The following is a 17,367-nucleotide window of genomic DNA, read 5'->3' on the forward strand; positions in this document are numbered from 1 at the left end:
ATTCTATATTTTTAAGAAGGCTCTAAACCAGCAGTTTTGATCTGGGTCATACTCTGTATTATGCTCCTGAATCATGGTAAACTGTAATTCATCCAATAGTGCTATAAGAGCAGATGTAGTCCTCTCATCACAATCAGGAACTTTGCTGTCCAAATTATTCCCATCCCCCTCCATATCCAGCACAAACACATTGCCTTTGCCTTTAAAGCTATCTACTGCATTCCCTAACCTTATCTTCTTGTTTTCAGTATTTCCTGGTATATTCCAGCCTATGACTTTTGTTCCTTAAACTCTTAATACTCATAGCTGTCTCTTGGTCTCTTAAGAACTCTAACATCCTTCCTTGCTAGGTTCTACCCCTGAAACTAACTCAAAAGAGAATTGTCTGGTTTTGGAGTTGGGATGATCATTCCACAGCTCAAGTGCCACTACCAAAAAGGTCCTCCTCTTGGTAGCCACCTCACTTCATTTGGCAGGAGCACCCAGCGTAGGGCTTCTGGAGAGGATCCTAAGGTCCAAGTAGATCATGGGTTGGGGAACCTGAGACTGAATGCCTGTCTGTCATGGATGCTTTAGTTGAGATTCCTGCATTACAGAGGGTTGGATTAGATGACCATCGGGCTCTTTCCAACTCTACTATTCTATGAAACTCTAATCCATTGTCTCTACTTGGCCCATGAGGTCATTTCCCCCAAACCATGCCCACCTGCCATCATATGTGACTTCAAATGTGGGGCAGGTAGAGGCAGGGGTGGATCAGCTGTAAAACCAAGTTCCCCATAGGGAACTCAATCATGCAGTCAATCCCTGGAGAAGACACATTTTAAGTCACCATCCAATAGCTGATGAACAGTGACTTTAACCCTACTGGATTGGGTGTGCGCCCAAGTTCCTCTATTGCACAACTGATCCCTGAGGAAAACAGCTTTACCAACCATATGCTTGGTGCAAAGCCCCTGTAATGCAGTTCTCAAATGCCCAACAAAAAGCTGGCTGTAAGTCACTTGGGAAGCACTAATGTTAGGGGATTGATGTGTGGGTTGTTCACCTGTCAAAGTTGGCCCAAGGGGGCAGGACAGACAGTGATCTGGCTCACTAGGCCAAAAAGGTTTCCCACCTTGGCAGTAGATATAGGGCTAGGCATATTAAAGATACTGGAGTCCCAGTGCTCAACAAGGGGTTGCCAAAATCAGGTTACAATCATTTCCTTCATTGTTACAATGTGGTCAATTCTAAGCTAAACAGAGCATTATTTTTAAAACTTCTTTATTATTTTTAGTTTCTAAAGAAAATTTAAAAAATAGTTATATAAGATGGTACATAGCAAGGAGATAATTAACATGCCTACTTGTCCGGCAAGAGCAGTGTTAGTTTATGGAAGACAAATAGATGGGTAATTATTCCACTGTTAAAGAGGAAAACTCCTTTCAGCAGCCTCCTGACTCAGAATGATACAGGGAACTGGAAACTGGATGAGGTTTACTTTGAGCTAGGAATCCAGGATTTTTACATATGACCTGTCTTCACTGCTATGGCCCAGAATTGAAGTACGAGAAGTAACAATAAAGGGAGTGACTCTGAGCAAGTGTAGGCTGCGTTTGTTGCACTGAGAGTCCCTAACAGCCTTTCAGGCATCTAGGTTTACAAAGAAGCAAGTCCATTTTTCCAGAGACAAAAGTGCTAGCTGACGGTAGTGCATAAATTCAAATTCTGATCAGACAAAGAAACTAAACACAAATCAGACACATAATTTCATCCAATTGCTTTATTTCTATTACACTTTCAAAAAAAGGCAGTACTGATATGCAAGTGATGCTCTGTCAACAAGGAGCATGTGCAATGTTCATGTGCCTATAAACATTACAGAAACATTTGCCAAAGTGAAATGGTTGATTGACTTAAGCTAGTAGTTTTTTCTTTAGCACAAGTTTAGAGGTTGTTAACTTTTCACTGGCCCTATTCTAAGTCTTTTAACAGAATCCTAATATTAATTACAATGTGTAGCCATAAAGAAAAGTGTGAATTTCAGTGGGTGACATCACATGAGTGATGTTGCATGATGTGATTTTGAAGCCCACCAATATTTGACGCAGATTTGGGAGTGCACATGGGAGAGGGAGAATCAGTTCTAACAATGGTGTCCATTCTTCTAGCAAGTACACACTTGCATTGCACCCAGTATGTCACTCCTAGACCAAATCAACACATGAGCCTACAAGGTAAGGTAGACATGCAGAACACCTGCAGACTTCAGCATGTACACCATGAAGAATCCTCCTAACTCTCCCAAACTTGGTTTATCTCATTAGTCCACATGGAGAAAAATCAATTTTAGATAACCTGCCACTACTCATATGCAAGTACTTGGAAAAGGAAACCTGAGGCTCGAGAGGTTTAGCATCATTTAGGGAGATGACAACATCTGGAAAAGTATTTCAAAATTCCTGGGAATCACCAATAAGTTTTAGGCCACAAACTTGAAGAGAGCTGGGGGGATAAAAATCCCTAAGGAACCAACACAAAATTTCAGAAGCCCAGGAAACTAAGTTTCTTTCATTTCTCAGGTTATATTAAAGCAGTACTCATACACATTTACTAGGGAGTAAAATACTTGCCTCCCAAAGGAAACGAAACCCAACTACAAAGAAGACAAAGATTGAGTTGGCCTAAAAGATCTCTGCCCTCCTGTGCAGAGAAGTGCCATGCTAATTAAGAAAGAAAATATTTTTGGCTCAATATTCCCATGCCTTATTGTAACTTAGCCTGTAATTAAGTCTAAGAAAGTGCTCCTGAAACAACATCATATTGTTCCCTGTTTACCTCTGCTGTCACTTCCCTTCCTCTGTTGTTTCCCCTGTGTTGAATTTTAGTTTAGACACTCCTTGGGGCAAGGATCTGCCCTCTTCCACTTTGTAAAATGCCATACACATCAATGGTGCTATATAAACAACAGCAATCCTTCCACCTGTAGTGAAACGTCATTAAGCCAAAGAGTGGGAAGAAATGGAAAAGTAAGGCAAGTTCATATACTCTATGGGGTATGGAAATGTAGATATACACACTGACACAAAAGGTGGTAACAGTTCCAGAGAAGGCTCATATAAGATAAAATAACTGGTAATTCCACATTTTGCTTCCCTTTTGGTTCTCTTTCATAAATATCTCTCTCACACAGAAACAAACATATAAAAGCAGCATGCTGTTACTTTACCGGCCTCTGTTTTGATTAACTAGTTAGGGAATTAAGAGTCAAATCAATTGTTTCTGCAGCTCAAGAGCTTTGCAGAAAACAATACCTTAATCTTGTTTCTGCAAAATGTAATATATACACCAAGCTTATATCTGGGCATTCTCTTTACATTTCTAACTTTAGCTTTTCCACTTCTCAGTTCTACCTCTTGAACAACTCAATGTCATCTGGCCATTTTTCCTCATTTGTTTCCAGTACCTTCTCTGGCTTACCTACTTACTTATTTTCATGACTTCTAAGATAATCAAGATGTGATGTCCTAACATCCTGACATACATCTCTTACAATTTCTTTAACTAATACTAAATCATTAAAGATGGAGATTCTACTCCTCCCATCTAAGCCCATGCTTATCTGCCTCTGACAAAGACAATTACCACAAGCACTCATAGCACAAGCATCTAATAAAATTAATCCCATCTCTTTCATTCTCCAATCACATTCAGGCTATTGCCAGGTTCTCACACTTCATCAACACCATCATCTCAAAGATGTACCTTTCCATCTAATGCTAGAAAACAGAACCCTAATTAAACAAACAATCTAAACAACTCTGTCTTAAGTTCTATATAGAAAAGTTATTCAGTCAAATCATTACAACAGTAATTCCTCTCTACTTCTGTCTCTCTCCACAAATTATACAGTCTTCTAATTATTACCCTTACCAAGAGTTGTCCCTTCATAGAAGCTTGTGTATCTCCTGTGCAGGTGAGACACACACACACACAAAAGTATTTCAACTGAGACAAAGATATGGATACACAAGGCAATTGTGTTTTCCCCCTTCCACACTACCAACCAAAAGCAGCTGTCTCTACAGAAATTCATCTTTTGTCAGACTCCTTTGCTACTTCCCCCCAAATACACTCACTTTTTAAAGGCCTGCCCCCTCCCTGCCCTTTCTGTGTAGGTTGCGACCCCTAGAGGCAGAAAGCATGCTTCTGTACAACACCTACTGTACAGTACATGCTTAGAGGTAGTAACAGTTACAGCTTTAGGAAATTTTCTTTTCAAAGAGCAATGACACAAATGTGATAAGTAAGCAATATAGCACAAAATAAAATTAAAGCAAGTGAGAACTAGCCACATTTAGATCAAGTGGGAGTGAAAGAAGTCAGGAAATCTAAAACAGGGCAGAGATCAAAAGACAGACTGCCAGGTGCCATCCCACTTTGAAGTTTTCAAAGTTTTACCAGATTCCAACCTCTCTTTGCTAGTCACCACAACTGGTAAAAAAAGAAAAACAGAGGATCTGATTCAAAGTTAATGTTGTAGCTAAGTCCCTCTTTAAAAAAATAATGCATTTCTAATACCAATTTTCCACACTGTATAACATTATGCAAACGGTTTAGTACTTTCTTTTAAAATTCCAAGCTTTTCTGTAAGAGTTTGCCCATTTTTTTTATTTTTTAACACACACCCCACACTCACAGTTAAGAACACTGCATTCCCGGAGTAATATGCATGATTTCCCACTTTCTTTTTTTCTCCCGTTCTTACAACACCTAGCGCCACTTCCCTGAGCATCCCTGAAAAGTCTCCATAGCTCGCTGCCTTCATCTCCAGAGAGCCGGAGAGCCCCACCTCATTGTTCGGGGAAAACACTCTTCACGTGTACTAACTCGGGTGCTTTTGTCCAGATGCACGCGCACACCCCTTTGGTGCTAATCTCGGTCCCCGGACCCCCCCTTCCCTCCCCCACCCCATGCCGGCCTCCCCGCCCCCGAGCCTCGGCTGAGCCAGAGCGGTAGCCGCGTATTCCCGGGGCGCCGCCGCCTGGCCTGCTTCCCTTCCCCCTTCCCGAGCCTGGCTCTGCCGAGGAGAGCGGGGAGGGGCTTTGCCTCCCACCCCTGGGCCCATCCGCTCCCCCGGCGCCTCCATTTGTGTGCGCTCCCTCCCTCCCTCCATGCAGGCATCCCTGTCCGCGACTCCAGCCGGCGGCCGGCTCTCACCTCCTGGTGGGGCTGCGGGCCAGGCCGCGGAGGGAGCGGGGGCTGAGGCGCTCGGCGCGCTCTCGGTGGCGCGCCGGCCCCCGTTCACCCGCGTCGTTGTCGCCGCCTCCGCCTCCTTCTCCTCGCTCCTCTCTCCCTCCGCTTGGGGTCCGCAACAGTAAAGCGTCCCCTCAGCTGGAGCCACCCAGAGGATCCCCCGGGCAGCAACAGGCGCTCCCGCAGCAAAGGTTCCGTGAGGTGCAGAAAGGTTCCCACGTCCCTCGCAGCGGGAGGGCGGCAGGGGCCGAGCAGGAGGGAAGGCGAAATAAAACCGGGGAGGGGGGCGAGCAACAGGAACGCGTCCGTTACCAATCCCCCAAAGGCGACGAGGGCACGTCGAAGAGCTGTCGCCGGCAGTGCTCGTGTTTGCAAGCCGGAGGCAGCCCTAGTAGGCCTGGAGAGAAGCGCGAGATGTTTAGCGCCGTCTAAACCATCCTGTCGAAACCAAGACGTGAAACCTCACTCGGTTGTCCCAGAGCCAGTCTCGCTGACTTGACGGCAGCTTTTTTGGCCAGGAAAAGGACAGGTGGTGGAGCCATGTTAGCCCGTCAGAAGAAGAATCCAAAAAATCAACTGTGGGGTAGCCACTTTGGAAACGTGGGAAATAGAAAAGTTGGCTATGAATAGGTCAACAGAAATAAAACACACACTAGAGGCCAACCAACATGCCACAAAGTAGCGAGCAACGTTTTCAGGAAAAATCGGAAAGAAAGGAAATGTACTGTGGGGATGCAAGGAGTGTCAAGCAGTGAAAACAGATTTCAGGTCGCTCTGATGGCTATTGGGGCAAAGGATAATAGTTGTGTTACCTTTTAAAAACACACATTGGGAACCATGATATTTGGAGAACCTCTGCCTCTTTCCACATGAACCTGCCTGCCGACTGCATTTGTCTTCAGAGGCCTTGCCCCATCCTCTGCCACAAGGAGAGGTGCTCAACTGGGACATGGGACAGGGCCTTCTCAGTTGCAGCACCCCAACCGTGGAATTCTCACTCAAGTGAAAATAATTTGCCCATTCACTGATTTCCCCCCCCCCCAGTGGCGTAGCGTGGGTTGTCAGCACCCGGGGCAAGGCAAGTAATTTGCGCCCCCTAACCCGTGGATTTGCGCCCCCTAACCCGTGGATTTGCGCCCCCTAACCCATGGATTTGCCCTAACCCCAGATGTTGCGCCCGGTGCGGCCCGCCCCCCCTGCCCCCCCACGCTACGCCACTGCCCCCCCCCGACCCATTTCTTTTATTCCACTGGGATTTTTGCTTCCTACCTCCTTGTGTATCTGTGGTTATCTTGTTTTAATGCTCTGTTTTTAAAAACACAACAAAAACAAAACAAAGAGAGGTAAAATATACCTCTGAGGTGTTGGTGTAATGGCTTCTGTGTCCAGTGCAGACTCAGTCAAGCAGAGATGTAGGACACTCTCAGCACCGAAAATGCAAAAATGGAAGAAAACAGCAGACACATTCATAATGTCCCTGAAAATGTGCTACCAATCAGGGACCATATTTCTGACAATACCCACATGCAATGCAAGCCTTTCACTGTCTAATTAATGTATGTGCTCAATAATATATATATAAAACATAACACCCCTTCCCCCGGTGCTTCAGCTCTACTCAAAGTAGGTGCCCTTACAGCTGCTTTTAAAAGGCTGTGGGGGATCTGATATCTAATCGGGGTTGGTGTGTTGTGCAACAAGCATACAGAGTGCAATGAGACTGGGGGGGGCGAGCGAGGCTCGATTAATTTCATTGTACACAGGTTGTACATTGACAATAATGGTATTATTATTATTCACTCCTTTGGGGCCCTATTGTGATTTCTGCATAGTTTCCCAAATTCTCCACTCTTCAACTGTTTGACTTCACCCCCAAAGGCACACTCTTCCATTGTCTCCCAAGACACATGGACGTCAGCCAATAATAATACTTAGTTCTTTGGTTGTGCTTTTTCTAAGCCATCAAAACACTTCTCAGTAAACCTCGCAACAACCTTATAAGGTTCAGTTAGCATATTTGCTAAAGCTAAACAAGTATCTTTATTTACAATTTACACCTGAAGTGTGAATATGGATCTTAGATACAGAAGTTCCACTTGAAAATGTAAGGGAGTTTATTAATTCAGATTTTAAGGAAAGTTAGTAGGAAATGTAAATACAGATGGCTTGATTATAAAGGCATTCGTTTAGCTTGAGAAAATATGCTAGCTTACATAAAACTACATTTCAAACCCTATAAATATCCCCATCATTATAGCAATGACATAAGACACTCCGGTGCATTTAGTCAATAGGGGGTTTGCACATCTAACCTTCTGCATCTGTTTTCCTCTCCCCTGTGGTTCTGCAATCCCTACTCATGCAGAAAGTATCAAATTGCATTCACATGGTGAGGTTTTATTAAAGAGAATAAGATGGTGGTTGTCACATTGGCTTTTCTCATAAAAAAGTGACCTCCTAAAGAAAAAAAGACAATTAAATCTGATTGGTTTTTCACATTGATCTTGAAGGGATTTTGTAACTATATCCCTAGTTACTAGACCTTCATATTAGATTATGCTTCATGAGAAATCCACTGGAGATAATGTCTGTGAAGACTGTTGTTTAAGGTATTACATAAATGTACAGTGTGTATGAATGTACAATTTACTGTGTTGTTATTCAGCCTGCACCAACTCAACCTGAATGGTTTGTCTGCAGTTTGTTCCCTCCCCCAGGTATTTGGCTGTTTGAACATTGCAGTTTGTTTAGGCACAAGCAGGAAGGCTCTGGATGACAGGTGTCAACCAGTGGATTATGGTCCTGCTGTGCCTGGGTGGTGACAAGCTTCAGTATAATTTAGAAGAGTTTGTTGGAGAGATCTGTGAGTTTTTGAGGACACTCCCAGCTCATGGACTCGTAACCAGTGCTGCTGCAGATCACCCTTTTGGAATACACCCAAGACAAGGGTGTCATCCCCTTTTGTTGTTTTTGTGTTGATTGGTAATGTGTCTGGGGGAGGAAATGATTTTTTTAAAAAAATATTTATGCATTGTTACAACTGTTGTAAATAAATAATACATTGTCAATCACACATCCATTTCCTAAGGACTTCCCAGTCCATCTCTCTGTCGCATCCTATGTAAACCCTGATCAGCTGCATATCCTGATCTCCCACCCATTTTTATCTCAAATCTTCCTCTATTTGATATTATCTGCTGCTTATATATTTACTCCCACTTGCAGGTTGAATTGAATATCCTTCTAAGATAGTCTCCAAAACACTTCCACTCTTTTCTTAACTGTGTCTCATCTTTATTTCTTATTCTTGTGGTAATAGTTGCTAATTCTGTTTGGTCTATCAATTTATTCTACCAGATTTCTTTTGCAGGTACCTCTTTTTCTTTCCATTCTTTTGCACAGACTATTATAGCTGCAGTGGTCACATATAAAAAGATGTTGAATGCCTTCTTTGATAAATCATCACTTATTATCCTTAGTAGGAAGGCGTCTGGTCTTTTGGGAAATGTGAGTTTATTTATTTATTTTTAATTCTATGTGGATCATTTCCCAGAACTCTCTAGCGTATTTACACAACCACCACATATGCATCAGGGTTCCTTCAACCCTGATGCATATGTGGACCCTTTTCTATACATTTTCAACAATTAGCTAGGTGTCAGGTACCACCAGTACATCATCTGTAGGTTTTCCTTAATAAGATAACATGCTGAGAAATTCATGGTTTCCCCCCATAGTTTCTCCCAAGCAGTCATTTTTATATTGTAACCAATATCTATAGCCCATTTAATCACTGTCGTCTTAACCATCTTGTCTTTACACTCCCACTCCAATAACAGTTTATATATTTGGGAGGGAATTAGGGAGGGAATGATTATGGGTGCTACCTGATGACAACTGAGAGCTCCAGGGGTGAGTAGTATGTTATTTTGCCCCACCTTTGAGTTTAATTTGGGGAGGCAGCAGCTGAAGTGAGAATACTGCTACCACCAATAAATACATGCTTGTATATTTTGTAGGTAGGCAGGTTATCTCGTTTTTTTGTATTTTGGAAATGCTATTATGGGGGACGCGGGGGACTCTGTGGTGTAAATCACTGAGCCTTGGGCTTGCCGATCAGAAGGCTGGCGGTTCGAATCCCCGCGACAGGTGAGCTCCCGTTGCTCAGTCCCTGCTCCTGCCAACCTAGCAGTTCAAAAGCACGTCAAAGTGCAAGTAGATAAATAGGTACTGCCCCAGCAGGAAGGTAAACAGTGTTTCCGTGCACTGCTCTGGTTCGCCAGAAGTGGCTTAGTCATGCTGGCCACATGGCCCGGAAAAACTGTCTGCGGACAAGCATCGACTCCCTTGGCCAGTACAGTACAGTACATCGGCTCCCTTGGCCCCGTTCGCATCCTGAGTAGAACGTAACATGCGACTGCGTGCGTCGCATTTCGCTGCTTCCGCGCCTGTGGGTGACGTCATTTTGAGCGCCTGTACGAGCAGCGAAACCCGGAAGTAACGCGTTCCATTACTTCCTGGTCGCCGCGGAGCGTTACCTGAAAACGCTCAACCTGAAGCATATTTAACCCGAGGTATGATTGTAAAGCAAGATGAGCGCCGCAATCCCAGAGTTTTCGTGACTGGACTTAGCTGTCAGGGGTCCTTTACCTTTCACCTTTAGTAGTTATTATGGTTCCATATGTTAATATGGATCTTTAACAGGATATCTTACCTAATAGTTCTTTGTGGCTAAAAAATTTGGAGTTTTTATTGTATTTGGCTTTTAGTTATATTTGTAGGACGCTCCTAACCACTCAGATGTTTATTCTGTTGATGAAGTGGTGGTATATAAATTACTGAAATAAATGGAATGAAATGATTCTCCCAGAAACATGCTGCACTGCCACACACTGTGTGCTTCCTTAAGTAACAGTGAGAAGCAGAAAGGGATTAATGGAAACAGTTGCTCTGGTACTTGTGCTGTGGGACAACATTCTAATAATCCCAAAGTGTGAATGTTCAGTGGATAATTGCTGCCCAGCAAACAAATATCCACCAAGTTTTAAGCTACTTATGCTCCTTATCTGCTTCAGGGTACATTGTCCCAGCACATTTAATACTTGCCCTTAAGGAAAAAAATACTATGTACGTAAATACTCCTTTGACCAGTGGTCCTGCAGCAAGAGGCTATACGAAGCACAGCTTAGGTGAGATAGCATCCAAAAGAGGATGGCTGCTGTAATAATCACTAAAAGGATCCTTCCTTTCTCTTGATAGGTATACATTTTACTCTGACAGCGGTTTTTATATGCCTGTCAACTACAATATGAGTCAGTATTCAAGACAATATCAATTATAGGCATTAGAGGATGTGAAGGTCATTAAACACAAATTATCTCCCTGTCTGTTAAGCTGTTTAAAAAATGCCAGAAAATGCAGCTGGTGAATTTTGAGCTATCACTGTCTGGTTCTATGCACGTTTACGCAGAAGTAAGTTCCAATGATTTCATTGTGAATTGTTCCCAAGTAATTGTACTTAACAATTGCAAGTTCAGAGTCGGGGTAATTTACAAGCTAGAATTCAGCCACATTTTCATTTCTGTAAATCATTTCAAATAACTATATGTGAAACTATAAAGTGTCATTCAAGAGAGGAAATCTAAATCACATGTTCCAAATCAAGATAATCATTGAAGTATCCGCCTGCAGAGAAGTTGTATGGATGCTGTAAAATGATTGACAAGAAATACTGGAAGTTATCTGAAGGCTCAAAGGAAATACAGTGGTACCTCGGGTTAAGAACTTAATTCATTCTGAAGGTTCGTTCTTAACCTAAAACTGTTCTTAACCTGAGGTACCACTTTAGCTAATGGGCCTGCCGCTGCGCCGCCACCGCGCGATTTCTGTTCTCATCCTGAAGCAAAGTTCTTAACCCAAGGCACTATTTCTGGGTTAGCGGAGTCTGTAACCTCAAGTGTCTGTAACCAGAAGCATCTGTAACCCGAGGTACCACTGTAGTGAGAACCGCAAATGCCAATTGACATCACTGGGCTTCATTGAAATAAATGGAAGCTATAAATAAAGCAAAAAATGGCTCCTGGGAAGGTATGGAATGGGTCAGAGGAGTAGCAGTGGCAGAGCTTGAGAGAGTGAGAGCTGGAGAGACTGACATCATGATCCATGTTAGTCAAATTTCAGACCTGGGAGTAAAAAGATGCCCCCTGGGGCTGCAGTGACAGGCCTGGGACTGAAACGGGGCCACTAGACAGGGCCTGTTATTGCATTCCTAGAGCCATCATTGGAGTTCCATGTCATAACATCATAAGAACCCTGCTGGATCAGTCTCAGGGGCAGGGGAGAATTGCTGTCTCCCCCCACTCAGCTTCTGTCCCCGGAATGCCCTGGCTCTCACCAAACTCAGTAAGAGCCAGGGCATTCTGCACTGAACTCGGTAAGAGCTAGGGGGCAGGGAAGACAAGTGGCAGCACCACGCTCCGGAACAGCCACCCTCTTGGCAGTGGCAGCAGTGGTGGGATGGGCAGAGTGCCACCTCTTGCACTTCTGCTGCCTGGGGTGGGTGCTTCACCCTGTTTTATGGGGAGTCCAGCCCTGATCAGACCAAAGTCCCTCTACTCTAGTATCTGGTTCTCGCAACCTCACTGTCACTGGTTGTGCTTTCCAGCAACTGGTGTTTAGAGGCATGTTGCCGTCAATTAAGAGGTAGCATACATCCATTGTGGCTAGTAGCTACTGATAACCTTATCTGCCATTAGGCTGATGGGAATTTTAGTTCAGAAACATCTGGTGGGTCAGAGGTTCCCCACCCGTGATGCAACATCTTGTCTTAAGAAGAGTCTGGAGAATTTGAAAACTTACCACATTTTGGTGATGTTCTGACTGGTACAAGTACAGTATAGCCATTGCCCAACTATGGAGTTTTATCCTGGTAATACCCTTCATTAGGGCTATATCTAGGGTGATGTTCTGCTCCTCAAGATAGTGAACACTGTTACAGAGGTGCTTACTTCCCTCTAGAGGCGTTATGGGGAACAGTAACTGTGAGCAGATCTACTTGCAAGAGAGGGAGAAGGAGAGAGAGATGGGCCTTGCTATGCTGAACAGTAAGCTGGGGTCCTCCTCCGTATGAATAATTGACATGTTGGCAAAAAACCAGGCTGCCCTTTCACACAGATTCACTTGCAGGGTCTTTCCTCTCCTGCTAGCAGGGCAGGTTTCAAGGAAGGGCTGCAACTGGCTGGGTGAAGCAATTCATTTTTTCATTGTAAGTTTTTAAACTGTTTAAAATTATTGTAACCCACCCTGGGACCTTAGGGTGAAGGGTGGGATAATAATAATAATAATAATAATAATAATAATAATAATAATAATAATATGATGATGATGATGATGATGATGATGTTGCGGGGGGGTTAGCTGAAGTGCAGGCTGGAATTACTATACTGATTATTAGTTAAGCTTTGAGGCTCCAATACTTTGGCAACCTCATGGAAGAGAGACTCCCTGGAAAAGACCCTGATGTTGGGAAAGATTGAGGGCACAAGGAGAAGGGGACGACGGAGGACGAGATGGTTGGACAGTGTTCTCGAAGCTACTAAAATAAGTTTGACCAAACTGTGGGAGGCAGTGGAAGACAGGAGTGCCTGGCGTGCTCTGGTCCATGGGGTCACGAAGAGTTGGACATGACTAAACGACAACAAAGTTAAGCTTTGACCATTGGCCTTTTGGGGAAAGCCCATCACTCTGTGAGGGAAGGGTTGCTGTTGAGCGGAAGAACATCTGCTTGACATGCAGAAGGACCCAGGTTCAATCCCCACTATCTCCAGAAAGTGCTCTGAGAGACCCTACCTGAAACCCTGTAAAACTGCTGCCAGTCATTATAGACGATACTGACTTAGATGGACCAATGGTCTGACTCAGTACAAGGTACTTTCCTATGCAACACAGTGCAATTGTATATTGTCTTCCCATGGTCCTTCGCCAGTTGTGCATTTTGCTTGCCTCAGTTTCTAGTCCTGCTTCTAACCATGGACACTTAGCTTTCATTCAAAATATACTGAACCTGTCGCCACGACTCCATCAATGAGTGCATTCATTTGTTCCATCAGATGCAGAGCATCCTTTTCATTTATCCACCGTGCTCCAAAAGTCATAGAACCAATTCCACCTTAGAAAGAAAGTTAATTACATTTGCTTTGTAGTATTTGCAAGGGCAATTTCCAATGCTAACGCTTTTTAGATTATGCCTTTGAGGTTTCAGGTGACTTGTGGATGAGCACATTTTCATATTTCTTACCAGTAATAATTTATATGAAAGATTGTTTTACTCATCACTTTAACTCATTGATTTCTTTAACCTCTAGCAATCTGGTAGATTAATGCTTTATTATGTGCTTCTAGGTGTATTTATTTACACCCCACATTTTTTCACCATTGCCAAAGGCTAATATGATCAACATTTAATTGAAAATATATGCCGTAAGGCTACAGTCCTGTCCATACTTAGCTGGGACTCAATGGGGCTGAGTTTTAAGTAGATAAACTACAGGAATGCACCGTGAAACAGCTAAAATATGAAGGGTATACAATCCATTTAGAAGGTTTCTTATGCAAAGCCCCATTTAAATGAGTGGGGATTGCACAGTTGGAATAACTGTGTGTAGTTATACACACTTAAGTCCCATTAAAAAAATTATGGGTAGGGCTAGGAGAGGACCCAGTCTGAAATTTTGGAGAGCCTTAGCCAGTCAGTGCCCCTTCATGGATCACTGCCTTGCCGTGGCGAAGGGGCTTGAATAACTCAGAGAAGCTATCAACTATGCCGTGCAGGGCACCCAAGATGAACAGGTCATAGTGGAGAGTTTTGTCCAAACGTGATCCACCTGGAGGAGGAACCGGCAAGCCACTCCAGTATCCCTGCCAAGAAAACTCCATGGACAAAGACAACAGACATATAAAAGTTATGACACTGGAAGATGAGACCCTCAGATCAGAAGGCGTCCAACATGCAGAGGACAAGTACAAGTAGATTCAGAGCTGATGAAGCGGCTGGGCCAAAGCCGAAAGGTCGCTCAGTTGCGGATATGCCTGGAAGCGAAAGGAAAGTCCAATGCTTTAAAGAAAAATATTGCAAAGGAATCTGGAATGTAAGAACCATGAACCTGGGTAAGTTGGACTCCCTGGAAAAGACCCTGATGTTGGGAAAGATGGAGGGCACAAGGAGAAGGGGACGACAGAGGACGAGATGGTTGGATAGTGTTCTCGAAGCTACCAGCATGAGTTTGACCAAACTGCGGGAGGCAGTGGAAGACAGAAGTGCCTGGCGTGCTCTGGTCCATGGAGTCACGAAGAGTCGGACACGACTAAACGACTAAACAACAACAAGCCAGTCAATGCAGACAGTACTGAGCTAGATGGACCAATGGTCTAACTCAATATAAAGCAGATTCCTATATTACAAATACATAATAGAAAAACTTATCTGCAACTCACCTACAACACGAAATATTTATCATCATCATCATTATTATTAATTAATAATATTAATTAATAATATTAATTATTATTATTAATAATAATAGTAATAGTAATATACTGCCCTATACCTGGGGGTCTCAGGGTTCTTAATGAACCAGTGCAGACAAAGAACTCGAGTGATTGTTGAAAGCCTCTAGCATAGAAGTAAGCACTGCAAACTATGGCAGTCCTAAAAATAAGAGGAATAATTGTTCTGTAAATCAGTTTTAAACCTACCCAGACATGCTCAAGTTCTTTCATCCAAGCTCCTCAAGAGAACATAATAGAAATAGAAAACATCTAGAGAATAGAAAAATGAATGAAAGTCTTAGGTCATTTTTATATGCTAAGAGGCTGAAAAGATGCAAACTATTTAATTCAGAAGGGACATCAAGAAGAGCAGGCATGGCAGATAATAAATGAATAGCACTGGAAAGACAAATTGAGTTCTTTTCCTTCATTTAACCTTTGCATTAATCAAGAGAATAAGGCAGATTCAAAACCAACAATGTGCAAAGTAATAAAAGGAAGTTTTAATGGTGTATTTTATAGTTAACCTGTGGGTCAAATTGGCATATGACATATCAGGGGAAAGTGTTAGTACAGTATATTGCAGAACTGCTAAAACAAGTTACAGAAAAAAATAACTTGGAACCTTGTATTTTAAAACAAACATAGGGAATGCTGCCTGCACTGGGAGAAACCTCATTCTACGGACAACAGCCATAGTCACAATAAAGATGTTGCATAAGGTAAGCATTGGTACATTTCAGTGGGTTCTTTGATGATAAACCTATCTGGCCATTTCCCTTCTGCTGTAGAAATCCACTTTGGGACAGTTACATTGACCTTCATAGATCAGTGTCTTGTGGGTCACCCCTAAAACCTGTTGTATTCAGTGTGATTAGTTAAACTTAGGACTGTAACCTTAGTATTTGTGCTCAAGGGCCCAAAAAGATTGGTGAGACCTGATGCATAACAGTTGACTATTCTTCTGGGTCAAACTTTGCTTTGAGTTTATAGTCACATGCGTTGTGTTCTGGCCTTGTTGTCAGCTCACATCTCATGGGGCTGAAATAATAATAATAAAAAAATAGTCCAGTAGCACCTTAGAGACCAAGTTTGTTCTGGCTATAAGCTTTCGTGTGCATGCACACTTCTTCAGATACACACAAAAGCTTATACCCAGAACAAACTTAGTTGGTCTCTAAGGTGCTACTGGACAATTTTTTTATTTCTTATTTCGACTGCGTCAGACCAACACGGCTACCTACCTGAATCTAATCTCATGGGAGCCTTCATTCTCTGCAATGTTCCTCTCAAGCAAAAGGCTCTGTCTTGGCTTCCACTTGCCTACTGAATACAGGATCCTTGGCTGAGTCACTTCTCCAGCATATATTATATTTGTGTGCTGAGAAAAATCTCCTGAACAAATGACCTCAGCTTGTTTGTAGCACAAGGTATGGGACAGGACAAACCTAATGCCTATGCTGGATGAGTCTTTCAGGCTGAAATATACTGTCCAGCAAATCTGAAGTTTATTTGACCTTTTCTTGCTCTTTGTTTTCAGGGGAATGCCATTTAAGAATAGTAGAGCATGTGGCAGAATCAGTTTCCTGTTTTGTAGGCTCAACACAAAAAGAAAGAAAAAAAGACATTTTACCAGTTGGCTTTGAGTTCAGGACAAACCTCTCCATCCTTTGATATTCATGAATCTGTATCACAAAAGAACAGCTAGCAAAAGTGTGCTCTGAATACAGGGCTTTATGATATGCACCCACTGAGATATTCTCCTGTTCTCTTCCCCCTTTCCCTCATTGTTAAATGCATGTGTGGCATTAGTGGGGAAATCCACCTGGAACACTTCAGTGCCCAAAGTTTACAAAAAAACAACAACTCATCTCCAGCATAATCCTTAAAAAATTCATTGTGCACCAATGTGTCTTTTGGGATCTATACAACCTATCCTGCAGTATCTTAATTTTCAAAGGCTTCTTGTGAAAACCAAAGAAAGAAACATGCTTACAAGAGAATATCTGGCTGCTTTGTGACATCAGAATGGAATCTGGTGATAAAACACATGTTTGAAGAAGGCAAGGTGGTTGTAACAGAAGAAAAACCAAATGAAACAAAGTCATCTGCCACCAGAAGAAAACGAGTTGCCGTCTTCTCTTAACGCTTCATCAGCGTTAATCAACAGGTTTTTCTCTAAAGGTAAATATAAAGTGTTCTGTGAAATACAGCCTTCTGCAAACTTATGGGAAATATGTTTGCTACTGGGAGTACTCTCAATAAGGAGTCATAGTGAAACCTAGGTATTTATCTGACATGTGCATGTGTTTTCAAATGCCTGTTTGATGGAGCCACACACCTTACATTTTTAGGCATAAACTTGCAATCCCTGGGCATCTTTGATCTACTGTACTTTTTGCACCATAACACTCACTTTTTTCCTCCTAGAAAGTAAGGGGAAATGTCTGTGCGTGTTATGGAGCGAATGCCTGCGGGTGGCGGGGGGGATCTGCTGCAGTCGTGAGCAGAGGATCCATGGTTCCCCTTCCTTCCCTCCTCCGTGGTTACAAAGCATGGATCCACATGGATCCTCAGGATTTT

At 42.9% G+C, this 17,367-nt stretch overlaps 2 protein-coding genes across 5 annotated transcripts in view; one reads left to right on the top strand and one right to left on the bottom strand.

Moving 5' to 3' along the window:
* RAD54L2 (RAD54 like 2) overlaps positions 1 to 5,373 on the bottom strand; it is a 57,839-nt gene extending 52,466 nt beyond the window's left edge. For 2 of the 3 annotated variants that reach the window (XM_083603248.1, XM_083603243.1), the window contains exon 1: positions 5,203 to 5,373. The gene's annotated coding sequence lies outside the window, so the exon portion shown is untranslated. The remainder of the gene's footprint in view (positions 1 to 5,202) is intronic. The other variant, XM_083603245.1, reaches the window with a different exon arrangement.
* An 11,449-nt stretch (positions 5,374 to 16,822) lies between these two features.
* DCAF1 (DDB1 and CUL4 associated factor 1) overlaps positions 16,823 to 17,367 on the top strand; it is a 56,113-nt gene continuing 55,568 nt past the window's right edge. For both annotated transcript variants that reach the window (XM_083603241.1, XM_083603239.1), the window contains exon 1: positions 16,823 to 16,968. The gene's annotated coding sequence lies outside the window, so the exon portion shown is untranslated. The remainder of the gene's footprint in view (positions 16,969 to 17,367) is intronic.

The sequence above is a fragment of the Podarcis filfolensis genome (genome assembly GCF_964270895.1).
Source record: "Podarcis filfolensis genome assembly, chromosome: 2".
Classification (NCBI taxonomy): domain Eukaryota; kingdom Metazoa; phylum Chordata; class Lepidosauria; order Squamata; family Lacertidae; genus Podarcis; species Podarcis filfolensis.